General features: G+C 47.2%; 1 protein-coding gene across 4 annotated transcripts in view; it reads right to left on the bottom strand.

Moving 5' to 3' along the window:
* The window catches only part of ULK4 (unc-51 like kinase 4), a 1,561,547-nt gene that overhangs the window by 917,420 nt on the left and 626,388 nt on the right, over nucleotides 1-17,739 (bottom strand). The gene's annotated exons all lie outside the window — the stretch shown is intronic.

The following is a 17,739-nucleotide window of genomic DNA, read 5'->3' as shown; positions in this document are numbered from 1 at the left end:
ATGGGGTGTAGAGTAGGATCTTGATCCGAGGCACCAACAGACTCAAACCTTTGACTGTTCCCAGAATGCACAGCTCCGCCTCCTATATCACCCCGCCTCCCAGCACAGGAGCTCAGTTTTAGTTAACCAGCCCAATGCAGTAGCAGGAAAAGAGACGACAACGGTTAGTAGCCACTGAAGCTAAGTGTGTCAGGGTGGGCGCCTTGTGGAGCCCAGTGTACCTCGCAGAAAGAGTTTTAACAAAGGTAAGTTCTTACCATAAAACTCGTTTTCTGCTGCGGGGTACACTGGGCTCCACAAGTCTGGACAATGGGGATGTCCTAAAGCAGTTCCTTATGGGAGGGGACGCACTGTAGCGGACACAAGAACCCGGCGTCCAAAGGAAGCATCCTGGGAAGCGGCAGTATCAAAGGCAAAGAGCCTTATGAACGTGTTCCCGGAGGACCACGTAGCCGCCTTGCACAATTGATCAAGGGTCGCACCACGGTGGGCCGCCCAAGAAGATCCAACAGACCGAGTAGAATAGGCCGTAATGTGAGCAGGAGCTGACAGACCATCCTTCACATAAGCATGTGCAATCACCATTCTAATCCATCTGGCCAGGGTCTGCTTGTGAGAAGGCCAGCCACGTTTGTGAAATTCAAACAAAACAAAGAGAATCAGATTTTCAAATAGAAGCAGTTCTCTTCACATAGATACGGAGAGCCCGTATTACATCCAAAGACTGCTCTTTGGGAGACAAATCAGGAGAGACAAAGGCTGGAACCACAGTCTCCTGATTAAGGTGGAACGAAGAAACCACCTTAGCTAAATATCCGGGACGAGTCCTAAGAACCGCCCGGTCACGGTGAAAAATCAGATATGGGGAACTACAAGACAAGGCACCCAGATCCGACACTCTTCTAGCAGAGGCAATAGCCAGCAAGAACACCACCTTAAGGGAAAGCCACTTAAGGTCAGCTGAACCAAGAGGTTCAAATGGAGGCTACTGCAATGCCTCCAAAACCACCGACAAGTCCCAAGGAGCCACAGGCGGGACATAGGAAGGTTGGATACGCAGTACACAAAAATAACCTCCAAGCGCTAAAGTCTCAAATAGTGCACTTATAATAATTATACACTCTTGATTTTAAGTTGAGATTTTTTTTATTGTTTTAAAAGTTTTATCATATATATATACATAAATTAATTTATTATATAAATATATAAATTGCATGAATAATTAGTTAAAAAAATATATATTCATAAATTTAAAATATAGAAAAAAAGTGAGTCCTAATACCGGTATACTACACGTAAAAACAATACAACATTAAACATATATTAATTGGTGACACGCCTAAGCGAATTATTCACCTTAAAAAGCAGCAACTTGTTTCATGCCAAGTGAATATGTCCCTTATAAGGTATAGGGTATTTGTTATTTGATCTTAAAATGTCTTTTTAGGAATTGTTAAAAATTCAAAAATTCAAAAAGAAGGGTCCATAAATCTTCCAAATCTTTCTTAACCAAATGGTTAGAAATCACTTTAACAAGTTGTTTTCTCCTCACAAAAGACTTACTTGTAATAATAATAATAATAATAATAATAATAATAAAATAACCCCCCTGGAAGGCCAATAATAGCAGGAATTCAATCATTAACATCACATCTGTCCTGCTATATAGATGTCTTTCTAAAACCACTTGTAATAAATAAAAAAAGTTACATTAAATATACTACACAGATTCTAAACACATTAGATGGGATTAAATGGGAAGAAACCTATTTATTAGCCACATGTGACATTAAGTCACTGTATACCTCAATACAACATGATCAGGGGATGGAAAATGTACGAAAGATTATTACAAAGGAATCCAGTTTGAAAAAAGACCAAATTGATTTTATCTTGGAAGGAATACACTTCATTTTAAATCATAATTTTTTCCGGTATACAGATGAGTGCTATATTCAAACCCAGGGAACAGCCATGGGTACGAACTTTGCACCTTCCTATGCTAATCTTTTTCTCGCTCAGTGGGAAAATTAACATATATGGAAGAACAACATATATCTAAATTAAATCGTCCTGTGGGCGAGATATATTGACGTCATTCTCATTTGGAATGGAACCACCATTGATCTAGAGAACTTCTTTGAATTGATTAATAACAACAGGTTTAATCTGGAATTCACAAAGGAAATTAGTAATTCTAGTGTTAATTTTCTAGATCTAACCATATTTATAAATGACAACAAAATAGAGACCAGAACCTTCACCAAAGACGTGGATTGTAATAGCTATTTGAACTTCATGCAATTTATTAATTTATATAATAAATGAATTTATGTATATATATATGATAAAACTTTTAAAACAATAAAAAAAATCTCAACTTAAAATCAAGAGTGTATAATTATTATAAGTGCACTATTTGAGACTTTAGCGCTTGGAGGTTATTTTTGTGTACTGTATTGTTGTTGGGAAACGTGGATTCCCCCCCTTTTTTACCCCCATAGCAGCTTGGACATCAAATAGCGTAAAGCGCAGGCCTTTCATTTTTTTGTTTTCTGAAAGGTTGGATACGCAACACACCCTGAGTAAAAGTATGAACATCAGGTAAAGTCGCAATTTTTCTCTGAAACCACACCGACAAGGCAGAAATATGAACCTTGAGGGAGGCCAGACGCAGGCCTAAATCTAGGCCCTGCTGCAGAAAAGCCAAAAGTTTGGCTGTACTAAACTTGGAAGCGTCATAATTGTTAGATGCGCACCAAACAAAGAATGAATGCCAGACCCTATGGTAAATCCGAGCAGAAGCCGGTTTCCGGGCCCGCAACATAGGCCTTGCAGGTCTGAGAACCAGTGCCGTCTGGGCCACGCCGGAGCTATGAGAAGCAAAGTTCCCCTTTCTTGCTTGAACTTCCGACTTACCCTGGGCAGGAGTGACATCGGAGGGAACACGTACAGCAGCCGAAACCTCCACGGCACCGCCAGCGCATCCACGAATGCTGCTTGAGGATCCCTTGTCCTTGCCCCGAAGACCGGAACCTTGTGATTGTGTCGAGACGCCATCAGATCCAGAACTGGAAGACCCCACCTTTCTACAAGGAGTTGAAACACTTCTGGGTGGAGGCCCCACTCGCCTGCATACACGTCCTGACGACTGAGAAAGTCCGCCTCACAATTCAGGACTCCCGAAATGAATATCGCTGATATTGCCGGCAGATGGCGTTCTGCCCACTGTAGAATCCGTGAGGCTTCCTTCATTGCCAAATGGCTTCGAGTGCCGCCTTGATGATTTATGTAAGCCACTGTGGTGGCGTTGTCCGACTGTACTTGAACAGGACGGTTTTGAATTAAATGCTGGGCCAGGTTCAACGCATTGAAGACAGCCCGCAACTCCAGAATGTTGATCAAGAGGAGAGATTCCTACTTGGTCCACCGACCCTGTAAGGAGTGCTGCTCCAGAACCGCGCCCCAACCTCTTAGACTGGCATCTGTTGTCAACAGGACCCAGTTGGATATCCAGAAAGGACGGCCCCTGCACAATTGTTGGTCCTGGAGCCACAAGAGCAGCGACAGACGGACCTCCGGAGTCAATTATATCATTTGAGACCTGATCCGGTGAGGCAGGCCGTCCCACCTGGCTAGAACCAGCTTCTGGAAGGGGCGAGATTGGAATTGAGCATACTCCACCATGTCGAATGCTGACACCATGAGGCCCAGCACCTGCATCGCCGAATGTATCGACACTTGCGGACGAGAAAGGAAGCAACAAATCCTGTCCTGAAGCTTCAGGACTTTCTCCTGAGACAAGAACAACCGCTGGTTGTGAGTGTCCAACAGCGCCCCCAGGTGCACCATGCTCTGAGCAGGGACCAGGGAGAATTTCTTCAAGTTGATGAGCCACCCGTGGGCTTGTAGAAACCGGACCGTCATATCCAGATGACACAGGAGAAGATCTGGGGAATTTGCCAGGATTAACAAGTCGTCCAGATACGGCAGTATCCTGACCCCTTGACGGCGGAGTACCACCGTCATCACCGCCATAACTTTGGTGAAGACTCGCAGAGCCGTTGTTAAACCAAAAAGGTAACGCCCGAAACTGGTAATGTAGGTTGCCAATAGCGAACCTCAGGTATTGTTGATGTGACACTGCTATAGGAATATGCAGGTAAGCATCCTGTATGTCCAGGGAGACCATGTAGTTCCAAGGTTCCAAGGCCAGAACTATAGAGCGTAGGGTTTCCATACGGAACTTGGAAACCTTCACAAACCTGTTCAGTGCCTCGAGGTTGAGAATGGGCTGGGAGGACCCATTCGGTTTCGGGACAAGAAATAGCGGAGAATGGTACCCCCGGGCCCCTCTGAGCAAGAGGCACCTGTACTACGACTCCTGTATCCAGGAGGGTTTGTACCACTGAATGCAGCGTGTTTGCCTTTGTCTGGTCCGACGGGACGTCTGTCTGGCAAAATCGATGAGGGGGTCGGTTTTTGAAGGCAATGGCGTAACCTCGAGTGATGACTTCCCGTACCCAGGCATCTAAAGTGGTCTTCAACCATTCCTGGGTATACCCTAGAAGCCAGCCCCCCACCCTGGGATCCCCCAGGGGGAGGCCCGCCCCATCATGCGGCAGGCTTATCGGTCTTGGCAGCTGGCTGACGGGCGGCCCAGGCTCTTTTGGGCTTCGGCTTACCAGGTTTGGAAGTGCGGGCCTGCTTATGGTACGCCTGACCTTTTGCTTTTCCTGAAAGACGAAAGGGGTGAAAGGACGTGCCTTTGGCCTTCGACACAGAAGGAGCTGTATTAGGCAGACAGTCAGTTTTGGCAGTAGCCAAGTCAGCCACTATCTTATTTAAGTGCTCCCCAAACAGAATATCTCCCTTGAAAGGGAGTACCTCCAGGGTTTTTCTTGAGTCCAGATCCACAGACCAGGATCTCAGCCGCAATATCCGGCGGGCCAGGACTGACATAGTAGAGGCCTTGGCTACAGGTTGAGTATCCCTTATCCAAAATGCTTGGGACCAGAGGAATTTTGGATATCGGATTTTTCCGTATTTTGGAATAATTGCATACCATAGTGAGATATAATGGTGATGGGACCTAAATATAAGCACAGAAGGCATTTATGTTTCATATACACCTTATACACACAGCCTGAAGGTCATTTTAGACAATATTTTTTATAACTTTGTGCATTAAACAAAGTGTGTCTACATTCACACAATTCATTTATGTTTCATATACACCTTATACACACAGCCTAAAGGTCATGTAATACAATATTTTTAATAACTTTGTGTATTAAACAAAGTTTGTGTACATTGAGCCATCAAAAAACAAAGGTTTCACTATCTCACTCTCACTCAAAAAAGTCCGTATTTCAGAATATTCCGTATTTCGGAATATTTGGATATGGGATACTCAACCTGTACTAGGATATCGGCATCAGAAGCCGCCTGTCACGATCCGGGTATCTGGACACCATTATTTGCCATTTAGATGTCTCCTGAGGCTGGCTCAGCGTTCCAGGGCCGGATCTCACCTGTGTTACTGATGTCCATGCTCTACATCTCCCTCCTGTCACTCTGAGACGCTGTCACAGCGTCATCACGTTTGGCGTCTCCAGCCTCTGCGGCCGCCGCTCCTGTGTTTCCGGATTACTGATTGTCAGTGTGGCGTTTCATGTCTGCCGCGATCCCCGCTGTCATCCATGTGGTTCCAGTGTGCAGGTTGCCAGTGTGGCGTCTCCTGCCCTCCGCGGTCTGCGCCGCCATTGCTGCCGAGTCTCCACATGGTTTCTCAAACTAACTTTCCCTCCAAGTGCTAACATGGGCGCAGCCATGTTGGTTTCAATCACATGCCTCAGTTTCCACCAATCCGCTGCTTCTGGAATCTGCATAATTGCCCAGCCAATGCCTGCCTTGCTGCAGGTATAAGTATCCTGTGCCAGGAAGTGGTCAGTGCTTTGGTTGTCAAACCTTGTTCCAGTCTCTCTCTCTCTCTCCTGTGATTGTTTCTCCAGGTTTCCAGCTCCTGTTACCAGCAGCCACTAAGAGACCCGCACCTGCTTTCCATCTTGCGGTGCAGCCTGACTCTGCAGTCCTCCGTGACTACTCCAGCTTCCAGCTACAAACCATCTGCTTCCAGCGATCAGCTTCCAGCAGTATCCAGCTTCCTTAAAGTGCCGGTGTTGTTCCAACTGATACCTCCATACCAGCAGTATCCACAAACCATCGGTAACCACCTTTCATCTTTCCAGTATCCACGCTCCCTAGCTTCATCCCATCACCTGGCTGGTTCCATCCAGCATCCACTCCGTGTTTTCATCATCTGGCTGGTTCCATCCAGCATTCACAGCAGTCCTTTCAGCTACAGTGATCCAGCTCCAAGAATTACATCTGCTGACATGTTCCTCGGCTATCCTCACTACTACAGACAGGCCTGTGTCACGATCCGGGTATCTGGACGCCATTTCTTACCCATCAGATGCCTCCTAAGGCTGGCTCAGCGCTCCAGGACCGGATCCCATCTGTTATCCTGATGTGTACATTCCTGTATCCTCTCCTGTCACTCTGGGACGCTGTCACAGTAAACGCCATATTACACCTGGCATGGCGTCTCCCGCGGCCTCCGCCGCCGTCCCTGAACTTCTGCATGCAGAGTGTCTGAGTGGCGATTACGTCAGCCGCGGCCTCCGCTGTGTCCGCGTGGTTGGATGTGCATCTGTCATCCTGGCGCCTCCTGTCTCCGGTGGCCGGCGCCGCCATTACTGTTTTCATTACCACATGGATTACAAACCAAACTTCCCTCCAAGTGTCTGCATGGGCGCAGCCATCTTGGATTCTGTCAGCTGATCATTTCCACCAATCTGTTCTCAGTATTGATAATCTGCATAATTGCCTAGCCAATCCCTTCCTTGCTGCAGGTATAAATACACTGTGCCTGAGCAAGGAAGGCGTCAGTGCTTTGGTTGTCAAACCTAGTTCCTGTTTGTCTCTCTCCTGTGATTGTCTTCCAGGTTCCAGCTCCTGTCTCAAGACTTCCACCATAGAGACCCGCACCAGCATTCCACCTGCGGTGTAGCCTGACTCTCCAATCCATTGTGGATTCATCTGTTTCCAGCTACAACATTACATGCTTCCAGCTCAGCTTCCAGCAGAGTACAGCTTCTCTTAAAGGGCCGGTGTCCTTTCTACACTTTACCACTCTCCACCGGTATTATTATTTCTCCGCTCTCAAGTTCTACATTTCAGTTCATATTTCATCGCTCCCAAGTTCATTTATTATTTAACTGGTTCCAGCCAGTATCCACTCCGTGCTAACAACAGTCTGGTTCCAGCCAGTATCCACAGCAGCCGTTTTATCTTCAGCAACCCAGCTTTTCCTGGAACACCAGCTGGCACAATCCTGGGTTATCTCCATTGCTACAGTCGGGCCTGGTAAGGACTTTCCATCTAGAAGATTATAAGAACTATCTCACACTACCAGTGCCCTGTGGCTCCTGCCATCCTGTAGTACCCAGGAACTGTATTTATTCTTTGCTGACTTTTACGTTTTCTTTTACTGCTGCTGTGTTGCGGAGTTGTCATAATAAACATCATTGACTTTTATCCAAGTTGTCGTGGTCACGCCTTCGGGCAGTTATTATTCATGTTACTGACATGTCCAGGGGTCTGATACAACCTCCCAGGTTCCGGTACATCTCAGCCCCTACAACTGAGGCTGCCTCCCGTCAGCTCAGGCCCTCAGTTGTGACAGTAAGCACTGACCTAATGAATCCAGCCGGAGACCAGGATCAAGCGGCCAGGCCGATGCAAGAACTGGCAGCCCGACTAGAACATCAGGAGGCTGCACAGGGCCACATCATCCGCTGTCTCCAGGATCTCTCTACTCGGCTGGATGGGATTCAGACAACTCTCCGTGGATCAGGCGCGTCTGGTGCGTCAACCACAGTGACTCCAGCTATAACCCCACCCACCTTACCCATTTCTGCTCCACGTCTTCATCTTCCAACGCCAGCAAAATTTGACGGATCTCCAAGATTCTGCAGGGGATTTCTCAACCAGTGTGAGATTCAGTTTGAGCTACAACCTGGCAATTTTCCCAGTGACCGTACAAAAATTGCCTACATTATTTCTCTTCTCAGTGGCTCAGCCCTTGATTGGGCATCACCGTTATGGGAGAGGTCCGACACCCTGCTATCTTCCTACACTGCCTTCGTGTCAACATTCAGGCGCATCTTCGACGAGCCAGGCCGGGTAACCTCAGCTTCATCCGAGATTCTCCGTTTACGCCAGGGGTCACGTACTGTAGGACAATATCTGATACAGTTCCAGATCCTGGCATCCGAACTGGCATGGAACGACGAGGCCCTGTATGCTGCATTCTGGCATGGCTTATCTGAGCGTATTAAAGATGAGTTAGCTACCAGAGACTTACCTTCTAAGTTAGATGAGCTAATCTCACTCTGCACGAAAGTTGATTTACGTTTCAGAGAGAGAGCAACTGAGCGTGGAAGATCATCTGCTCCAAAATCTTCTGCTCCTCCTCCTCGTCAACTGTCACCATCTAAAGATGAGCCCATGCAACTTGGCCGTTCCCGTTTAACTCCTGCTGAGCGCCGAAGACGTCTCTCCGAGTCTCTCTGTCTCTATTGTGCAGCTCCGTCTCACACCATTAATGCCTGTCCCAAACGTCCGGGAAACTCCAAATCCTAGCTCGCCAAGGAGAGGGCCGGCTAGGAGTAATGATCTCCTCTCCATCTCCTCAAGATTGTAATCTCCCAGTCTCGCTTCAAGTTGCTCAACGTTATCGGAACGTCATTGCCCTCCTTGATTCCGGAGCAGCTGGGAACTTTATTACCGAAGCCTATGTTAAACGGTGGTCCCTACCCACCGAGAGACTTCCTTCGTCCATTTCTTTGACTGCCGTGGATGGCAGCAAAATTTTTGATGCAGTTATTTCTTTAAGGACTCTACCAGTTCGTCTGAGAGTGGGAGTTCTTCATTCCGAACTTATTTCTTTTTTAGTGATTCCAAGAGCCACACATCCTGTGGTCCTGGGCCTTCCATGGCTCCGTCTTCACAATCCTACAATTGATTGGACGACTACGCAAATCCTGGCATGGGGTTCCTCCTGTGCTGAGACATGTTTGTTTAAAGTATTGCCTGTCTGTTCTTCCTCCCCCAGGTCGTCTGATGTTCCACCTCCTCCATATCAAGATTTCACGGATGTGTTCAGTAAAGCTTCTGCTGATATCCTTCCTCCTCATAGAGAATGGGACTGTCCGATTGATCTCGTTCCAGGGAAGGTTCCACCTCGAGGCCGAACTTATCCGTTGTCTCTGCCTGAGACGCATTCTATGGAGGAATATATTAAAGAGAACCTAGCAAAGGGGTTCATTCGACCTTCTTCTTCTCCAGCCGGCGCAGGCTTCTTTTTTGTAAAAAAGAAAGATGGTGGTCTGCGGCCGTGCATCGACTACAGAGGTTTGAACGACATTACCATCAAGAACCGTTATCCTTTACCCCTGATTACTGAGCTCTTTGACAGAGTTAGCGGAGCTACCATCTTTACAAAGTTGGACTTGAGAGGTGCATACAATCTCATCCGGATCCGTGAGGGTGACGAGTGGAAGACCGCCTTTAACACCCGTGACGGACATTATGAGTACCTCGTCATGCCCTTCGGATTGAGCAATGCTCCAGCTGTCTTCCAGCATTTTGTCAATGAGATCTTCAGAGACATTCTATACCGTCATGTCGTGGTCTATCTAGACGATATCCTCATTTTTGCCAACGATTTAGAGGAACATCGTTTTTGGGTTAAAGAGGTTCTGTCCCGTCTCCGTGTCAATCATCTCTATTGCAAATTAGAAAAATGCGTCTTTGAAGTCAAGTCCATTCCGTTTCTAGGGTACATTGTGTCCGGTTCCGGACTAGAGATGGATCCTGAGAAACTACAAGCAATCCAAAATTGGCCGGTACCCTTAACCCTCAAAGGGGTCCAGAGGTTCTTAGGGTTCGCCAACTATTACCGAAAGTTTATACGAGACTTTTCCACCATTGTGGCGCCTATTACTGCTTTCACTAAGAAGGGTGCTAACCCGTCCAAGTGGTCTGAAGAAGCCATGCAAGCATTTAATCTTTTAAAACAAAGGTTCATCTCTGCGCCTGTTCTGAAACAGCCTGACATCGACTCTCCTTTCATCTTAGAGGTGGATGCCTCCTCCGTTGGAGTAGGAGCGGTGTTATCTCAGAGGGCTAAAGATGGCCATTTACACCCTTGCAGTTTCTTCTCCCGGAAGTTCTCCCCAGCTGAGCGCAACTATGCCATTGGCGACCAGGAGTTGCTAGCCATCAAGCTCGCTCTAGAAGAGTGGAGGTATCTGTTGGAGGGAACTTCTCATTCAATCACCATACTTACAGACCACAAGAACCTTTTATATCTGAAAGGCGCACAATGTCTCAACCCTCGTCAGGCCAGATGGGCACTTTTCTTTTCCAGGTTCGACTTTAAACTCCAGTTCTGTCCGGGCTCTCAGAATCGCAAGGCCGATGCCCTTTCCCGCTCATGGGAGCAAGAAAATGAGTCAGAGTCTTCAGACAAGCATCCTATTATAAATCCGTTGGCATTCTCCACAGTAGGGATGGACTCTACGCCCCCATCAGGGAAAAGTTTTGTGAAACCGATGCTAAGGAAGAAGCTCATGCATTGGGCCCATGCTTCCCGTTTTGCCGGACATACAGGTATCCAAAAAACCCTGGAGTTTATCTCTAGGTCCTATTGGTGGCCAACTCTGAAAAAGGACGTCTTGGAGTTTATTGCATCTTGCCCAAAGTGTGCTCAACATAAGGTATCCCGCCAGTCGCCTGCGGGGCAACTGGTTCCACTATCTGTTCCCCGTCGACCATGGACCCATTTGTCGATGGATTTTATTACAGATTTACCCATGTGCAACAAGTTCAATACCATCTGGGTGGTAGTTGACCGGTTCACCAAGATGGCACACTTCATTCCTCTCACCGGTCTTCCGTCAGCTTCCAAGTTGGCTCAAGTATTCATACAAGAGATCTTCCGACTCCACGGTCTTCCTGAAGAAATTATCTCAGATCGAGGAGTTCAATTCACAGCCAAATTCTGGCGAAGTTTATGTCAAGTCCTCCAATTCAAGCTAAAGTTTTCCACGGCTTACCATCCTCAGACCAATGGTCAAACCGAGAGGGTGAATCAGGACTTGGAGGCCTTCCTCCGCATCTATGTGTCCTCCTCTCAAGATGACTGGGTTCAATTACTTCCCTGGGCCGAGTTCTGTCATAACAACCAGTATCATTCTTCATCTGCTTCAACACCATTCTTCACTAACTTTGGATTCCACCCTAAAGTCCCTGAGTTCCAACCGCTTCCAGCAACTTCTGTTCCCGCAGTGGATATCACCTTGCATCAGTTTGCCAATATCTGGAAGAGCGTACGATCAGCTCTGCTCAAGGCATCGTTCAGGTACAAGAAGTTTGCGGATAAGAAGCGTCGAGCAGTTCCTGCTCTCAAGGTGGGTGATCGGGTATGGTTATCCACGAAGAATTTGAGGTTAAGAGTTCCCAGTATGAAGTTTGCACCTCGCTATATCGGTCCTTTCAAGATTGAACAAGTCATCAATCCTGTTGCTTACAGACTCCAGTTGCCTCCCTTCTTAAAAATACCCAGGACATTCCATGTTTCCCTGTTGAAACCGCTGATCTTGAATCGGTTTCATTCCTCACTTCCTCCAACTCCGAAAGTCCAAACTCAACGAGGCGTTGAGTATGAAGTGGCCAAGATCCTGGACTCACGTCACCGTTACGGTCAACTACAATATCTTATTGACTGGAAGGGTTATGGTCCTGAGGAACGTTCATGGACCAATGCTTCTGATGTCCATGCTCCTGCCTTGGTCCGGAGATTCCATTCCAAGTTTCCTCAAAAGCCAAAGAAGTGTCCTGGGGCCACTCCTAAAGGGGGGGTGCTGTCACGATCCGGGTATCTGGACGCCATTTCTTACCCATCAGATGCCTCCTAAGGCTGGCTCAGCGCTCCAGGACCGGATCCCATCTGTTATCCTGATGTGTACATTCCTGTATCCTCTCCTGTCACTCTGGGACGCTGTCACAGTAAACGCCATATTACACCTGGCATGGCGTCTCCCGCGGCCTCCGCCGCCGTCCCTGAACTTCTGCATGCAGAGTGTCTGAGTGGCGATTACGTCAGCCGCGGCCTCCGCTGTGTCCGCGTGGTTGGATGTGCATCTGTCAGCCTGGCGCCTCCTGTCTCCGGTGGCCGGCGCCGCCATTACTGTTTTCATTACCACATGGATTACAAACCAAACTTCCCTCCAAGTGTCTGCATGGGCGCAGCCATCTTGGATTCTGTCAGCTGATCATTTCCACCAATCTGTTCTCAGTATTGATAATCTGCATAATTGCCTAGCCAATCCCTTCCTTGCTGCAGGTATAAATACACTGTGCCTGAGCAAGGAAGGCGTCAGTGCTTTGGTTGTCAAACCTAGTTCCTGTTTGTCTCTCTCCTGTGATTGTCTTCCAGGTTCCAGCTCCTGTCTCAAGACTTCCACCATAGAGACCCGCACCAGCATTCCACCTGCGGTGTAGCCTGACTCTCCAATCCATTGTGGATTCATCTGTTTCCAGCTACAACATTACCTGCTTCCAGCTCAGCTTCCAGCAGAGTACAGCTTCTCTTAAAGGGCCGGTGTCCTTTCTACACTTTACCACTCTCCACCGGTATTATTATTTCTCCGCTCTCAAGTTCTACATTTCAGTTCATATTTCATCGCTCCCAAGTTCATTTATTATTTAACTGGTTCCAGCCAGTATCCACTCCGTGCTAACAACAGTCTGGTTCCAGCCAGTATCCACAGCAGCCGTTTTATCTTCAGCAACCCAGCTTTTCCTGGAACACCAGCTGGCACAATCCTGGGTTATCTCCATTGCTACAGTCGGGCCTGGTAAGGACTTTCCATCTAGAAGATTATAAGAACTATCTCACACTACCAGTGCCCTGTGGCTCCTGCCATCCTGTAGTACCCAGGAACTGTATTTATTCTTTGCTGACTTTTACGTTTTCTTTTACTGCTGCTGTGTTGCGGAGTTGTCATAATAAACATCATTGACTTTTATCCAAGTTGTCGTGGTCACGCCTTCGGGCAGTTATTATTCATGTTACTTACATGTCCAGGGGTCTGATACAACCTCCCAGGTTCCGGTACATCTCAGCCCCTACAACTGAGGCTGCCTCCCGTCAGCTCAGGCCCTCAGTTGTGACAGCCTGGTAAGGACAATCCATCTATGGGACTTTAACATCTGATCCATATCCTACCAGTGCTCTGTGGCTCCAGCCAAGGTCTTAGTGATCCAGGAACTGTACCATTTTATCACTGCTTATTCTTTATTTACTGCTGTGCAAAATACAGAGTTTGTTAATAAACTTTTATTGACTTTTAAACCCTGGTTGTCATGGTCACACCTTCGGGTGATCCTTCTCCACTACACTTACATGTCCAGGGGTCTGATTAAACCTTCCAAGTTTAAGTTTATCCCAGCCCCTACAAGTGAGGCTTCCTCCTGTCAGCCCAGACCCTCAGTTGTGACACTGCCTCTTTAATATATCGAGAAGCTGTGACAATGACCAGCATTGTCTAGCATGGTCAGAGGAGATTTCAGCTTCCAACTCCAAGGCCCATGCTTCAATAGCCTCTGCAGCCCATGTAGCTGCAATAGTGGGCCTTTGTGCAGCACCCATGAGGGTGTAAATCGCTTTCAGACAACCCTCCACGTTTTTCCGTAGGCTCTTTTAGAGATGTGACGGTACTGACAGGTAGAGCTGAGGAAACCACCATCCTAGCCACATGTGAGTCCACTGGAGGAGGCGTTTCCCAATTCTTAGACAGCTCTGGCACGAGGGGATAGCGAGCCAGCATCTTCTTTTGAGGCACAAACTTCGTACCCGGGCTTTGCCAGGGTTCCTGATGTATATCCACTAGGTGGTCAGTGTGAGGTAAAACCTGTTTAACCACCTTCTGACGCTTGAACCTATCTGGTTTCTTAAGAGGAACGGATGGCTCGGGATCATCCGTAATCTGCATAATTAACTTAATAGCCTCCAAAAGATTAGGAACATCCACATGTGAACTACCCTCCCCATCAGCCGTATCTGAGTCAGAACATGTGGGGTCAGTGTATGTGCTGTCTTCATCAGACGATGGTGTCAGTGACAGCAGTGGATTGTGAGGAGACAAGCGCTCGCTTAGAGGGCCTCTTGGACTTAGGCGAGCGTTGGTCAGACTTTTTAGTAGTCAAGGACTGGTTCAACTTCTTTAATTGAGCAGATAAATCATCCGCCCACGGCGGGTTAGCTGCAGGGACCACATACGGTTGTACCGTCATTGGGGGTCCCATAAGGGGTGTTAGTTTGTGAACTAGCGTATGCAGAAGCGTGGAAAAAGTGGCCCACGGAGGGTCAGTATGTACCTCCGTTGCCACAGTCCCACTGGGGGGGGCAAAGAGCCCCCAGAACCAGAGCCCACAGCTGCTATTTTCTCCTCATATGGGTCTGTGGCTTCAGCAACACCGGCAGTGTGTTCAGCCCCAGAACCGTTACCCTCAGAAGTAGACATGATATAACTTGCAGTATGAGGCAACACAGTACAATTATTAGCAGCACTATATCTCTAAACCCAAACCCCTGCGCAGTGTAGTCAGCACCAGCAGAGATAAAGGAGAGATATGGTGACTAAATCACAGAGAAAAATACGTAATACAGTATATCTTTGTGAAAATCCTATATTAAATAACACCTGACGCACCAAGCCCCCTCAGGTTATAGAATATAGGGATAGCAAGTCGAGTGAAAGACACGAGATGGACACCACTCAGCTATCAAATGCACACACAATAGTCACAGTTTGTACAATGCAGAGGTTATTAATAACAATAATACTGCACTGGACTAGCTTGTATAGCTAAATAGTCAAGAGATATAACACTACACAGTAAGATTTGGATGTATATCACAGGATAATTGTACTATAAACCCCTGACTAAATGCACTCTTTCTTAACTATCACTGACTAAAAAGGCAGGTAGAATACTTAAGTGTCATGTAAAGGCACAGCGCTGACAACCAGGCGGCTTTACAGAGGAGGATTTGCCCAAGCAGTCCCAGGAACAGTGAGCTGAGGATTAATGGTGCCGCAGACACTGACAGGGAGTGAGGAAAAGACAGAGATGTAGCTCCAGGGCGGGAACATTTGCTAGAAATGGCGCCCTGGGGCTGGGGGAGGGGCTTCAGGTCTAAGCCTTATCCCCCTTGCTGGCAAAACCACGGGGTACTGTGGGCAATATTAAAATCGGTTTTGAGAGAAAACCTGTCCTGCGCCCATGCCCTGGTGATCTAGTGGGATCGCGTGTACTGCCACAGTGTCCACCGCGAGCGCGCGCGGCCCGCCTCCCACTGACCGCGCCGGATCGCGATAAAGACTGGGTCCCCCAAGCGGGACCCACTTACCACCTCCCGAAGCGCGGCCACGCGATCCTGGAGAGCCCCAGCCGTGTGTGCCTAACGTGAAGTAAACCGGAGCCTCCGCTGTAGGTACCCGGCAACCAGGGCTCGGGAGTGTACAGCGCTGCTGGGGAGAGCTGGAGCTGCAGCAGAGAATGTCACAAGACATTTACCACCGCTGCTGCCCTGAAGTCTTCACTTTTTCTTCAGAAAAAAGCTTTTCTTAGGGCTGCATGGAGCAGCCCCTCTGTTAAGTGCCTGCTCACTGCAGCATCAACTTACAAAACTGAGCTCCTGTGCTGGGAGGCAGGGTGATATAGGAGGCGGCGCTGTGCATTCTGGGAACAGTCAAAGCTTTGAGTCTGTTGGTGCCTCGGATCAAGATCCTACTCTACACCCTATTGTCCAGACTTGTGGAGCCCAGTGTACCCCGCAGCAGAAAGAAGCACTGCTCTCCTATATAACAGTAAGCTATGAGCACCGTGGACTAGAAAGAGACTGATGCTCACGCAACAGCAGTCAGGACACATTAGATTTTTTAAAAGGTTTATAATGAAGTCACATAGGCAGCTAACACATGTAACAGGCTTCAGGATGATATTATGCACTTCTGCAACCATCTGGGTGGCTATGGGTGAGATGTTTAAAGTCTTCATAAGGCTGGACAAGTCCCCTATAGCCAGTGTCGGACTGGGGCATGTAGGGCCCACCGGGGGAATGCAGTGGTAGGGGCCCATGTTTAGAGGTGTAGCCAGTCCAGAGGGGGTGTGGCCTGCCACTTCAATGGTTTGACTAATGATAAGAGAGTGCAATGTCTGGGCCCTTTCATAAATATATACAGTAAATTCAGATGCTGCATGCATGATAATGTACCAGATTACCTATCAGCAATGCAATCTAGAAAATACACCATAGTCCAGTATAAGGTAACATATGTATAATGTATAATTCATGTGCACAGTCTACAACCTAATCCTTAGAGCAGGAGGTGGGCCCCACCGGTGGTTTCCCCTGTACACCTGTGGGCCAGTGCAAGCTTGCCTATGGCAACCAATTAAGTTCTACATATCTACATAAAGAATATACTTAATAAATGTTATATAAAATCTGTTTGGTTACTATGGGTAACTTCTCCACTCGTCCGTCCACTTCTCCACTTTTTAGAAGGCTTGATACATTTACCCTATAACTTCAGGCAGGAAACCATCACACAGATTTTAGATAACATTTACTTCGTTTTACTTCGTTTTAACTACTTCACTTACAAGGGGAACATTAAATTAAGTAGATTTTACGTTATCGTCTGATCCAGCTAAAGGCCTTTTAGTAGACAATTCTTTGGTTATGTTTTAGTCATCATATTTATGCTATGTTATCTGACATGCTTAATCAGTCCTTAAGAAATTTCTGAAAAGGAAAAACCACAGATCAAAGTTCATGTTTATTCAAATAAAAAAAGTTCTTAAAGAAGATGAGTGGGTAATATTAATGCAGTACTTAAACACAATGATGCACAACTTTATGTCTATTCACTTTTATAGAGCTGTAAATGGAGGTGGAGTGGTGAGGGGATATTATTAATGTTAGCTGAGTGAAGGAAGGAATGAAATATACTTTAACCATAAAGTGTACGAGCAACTATGTGGTAGAGAATACAGGGCCTGATTTAGGTCTGGTCGCTACATGGGTAAAGTCACACTGTACCGATGTTACGCATGCGCAGGACCTGTACTGTGCATATGCAGTACGAATCTTGTGTTGTCGCTCGCAAAGTGGCTGCAGACATCAGGTGATTGACAATCTGCAGCTGTTTGGGGGCAGGGAGGCGATGGTCTCCATTTTGCAAAATGGAGCTGTGTCACCTCTGTTTTGTGGGAATGTAGAGGCCAAGATTTCCTGGCCTGAGCGATGGCGTGAAATCTGCCTGTCTGCGTAAACTCAGGGATCCTCAGGTGGCAGCTGGGCCTAGCACGCAGCACTAGAGCACACATACATGCAGAAGGCGTCTCCTTATATCAAACTCCTCCTGCTGCATTACCATATGAAAGCATACTTTACAGAACCGAACCTGAATCAGGCTCAAATTAATGATCGGTAAAGTGCTGCAGAATAAGTATGTGCTACATAAATAACTGGTAATGAAAAAAAACAAATATTTGTGGTGAAGTGCAAATAAATTGGAAGGAAAATACAGCTAT

The sequence above is a fragment of the Pseudophryne corroboree genome, chromosome 5, assembly GCF_028390025.1.
Source record: "Pseudophryne corroboree isolate aPseCor3 chromosome 5, aPseCor3.hap2, whole genome shotgun sequence".
Lineage (NCBI taxonomy): Eukaryota > Metazoa > Chordata > Amphibia > Anura > Myobatrachidae > Pseudophryne > Pseudophryne corroboree.
This window is presented reverse-complemented; position numbering and strand designations above follow the sequence as displayed.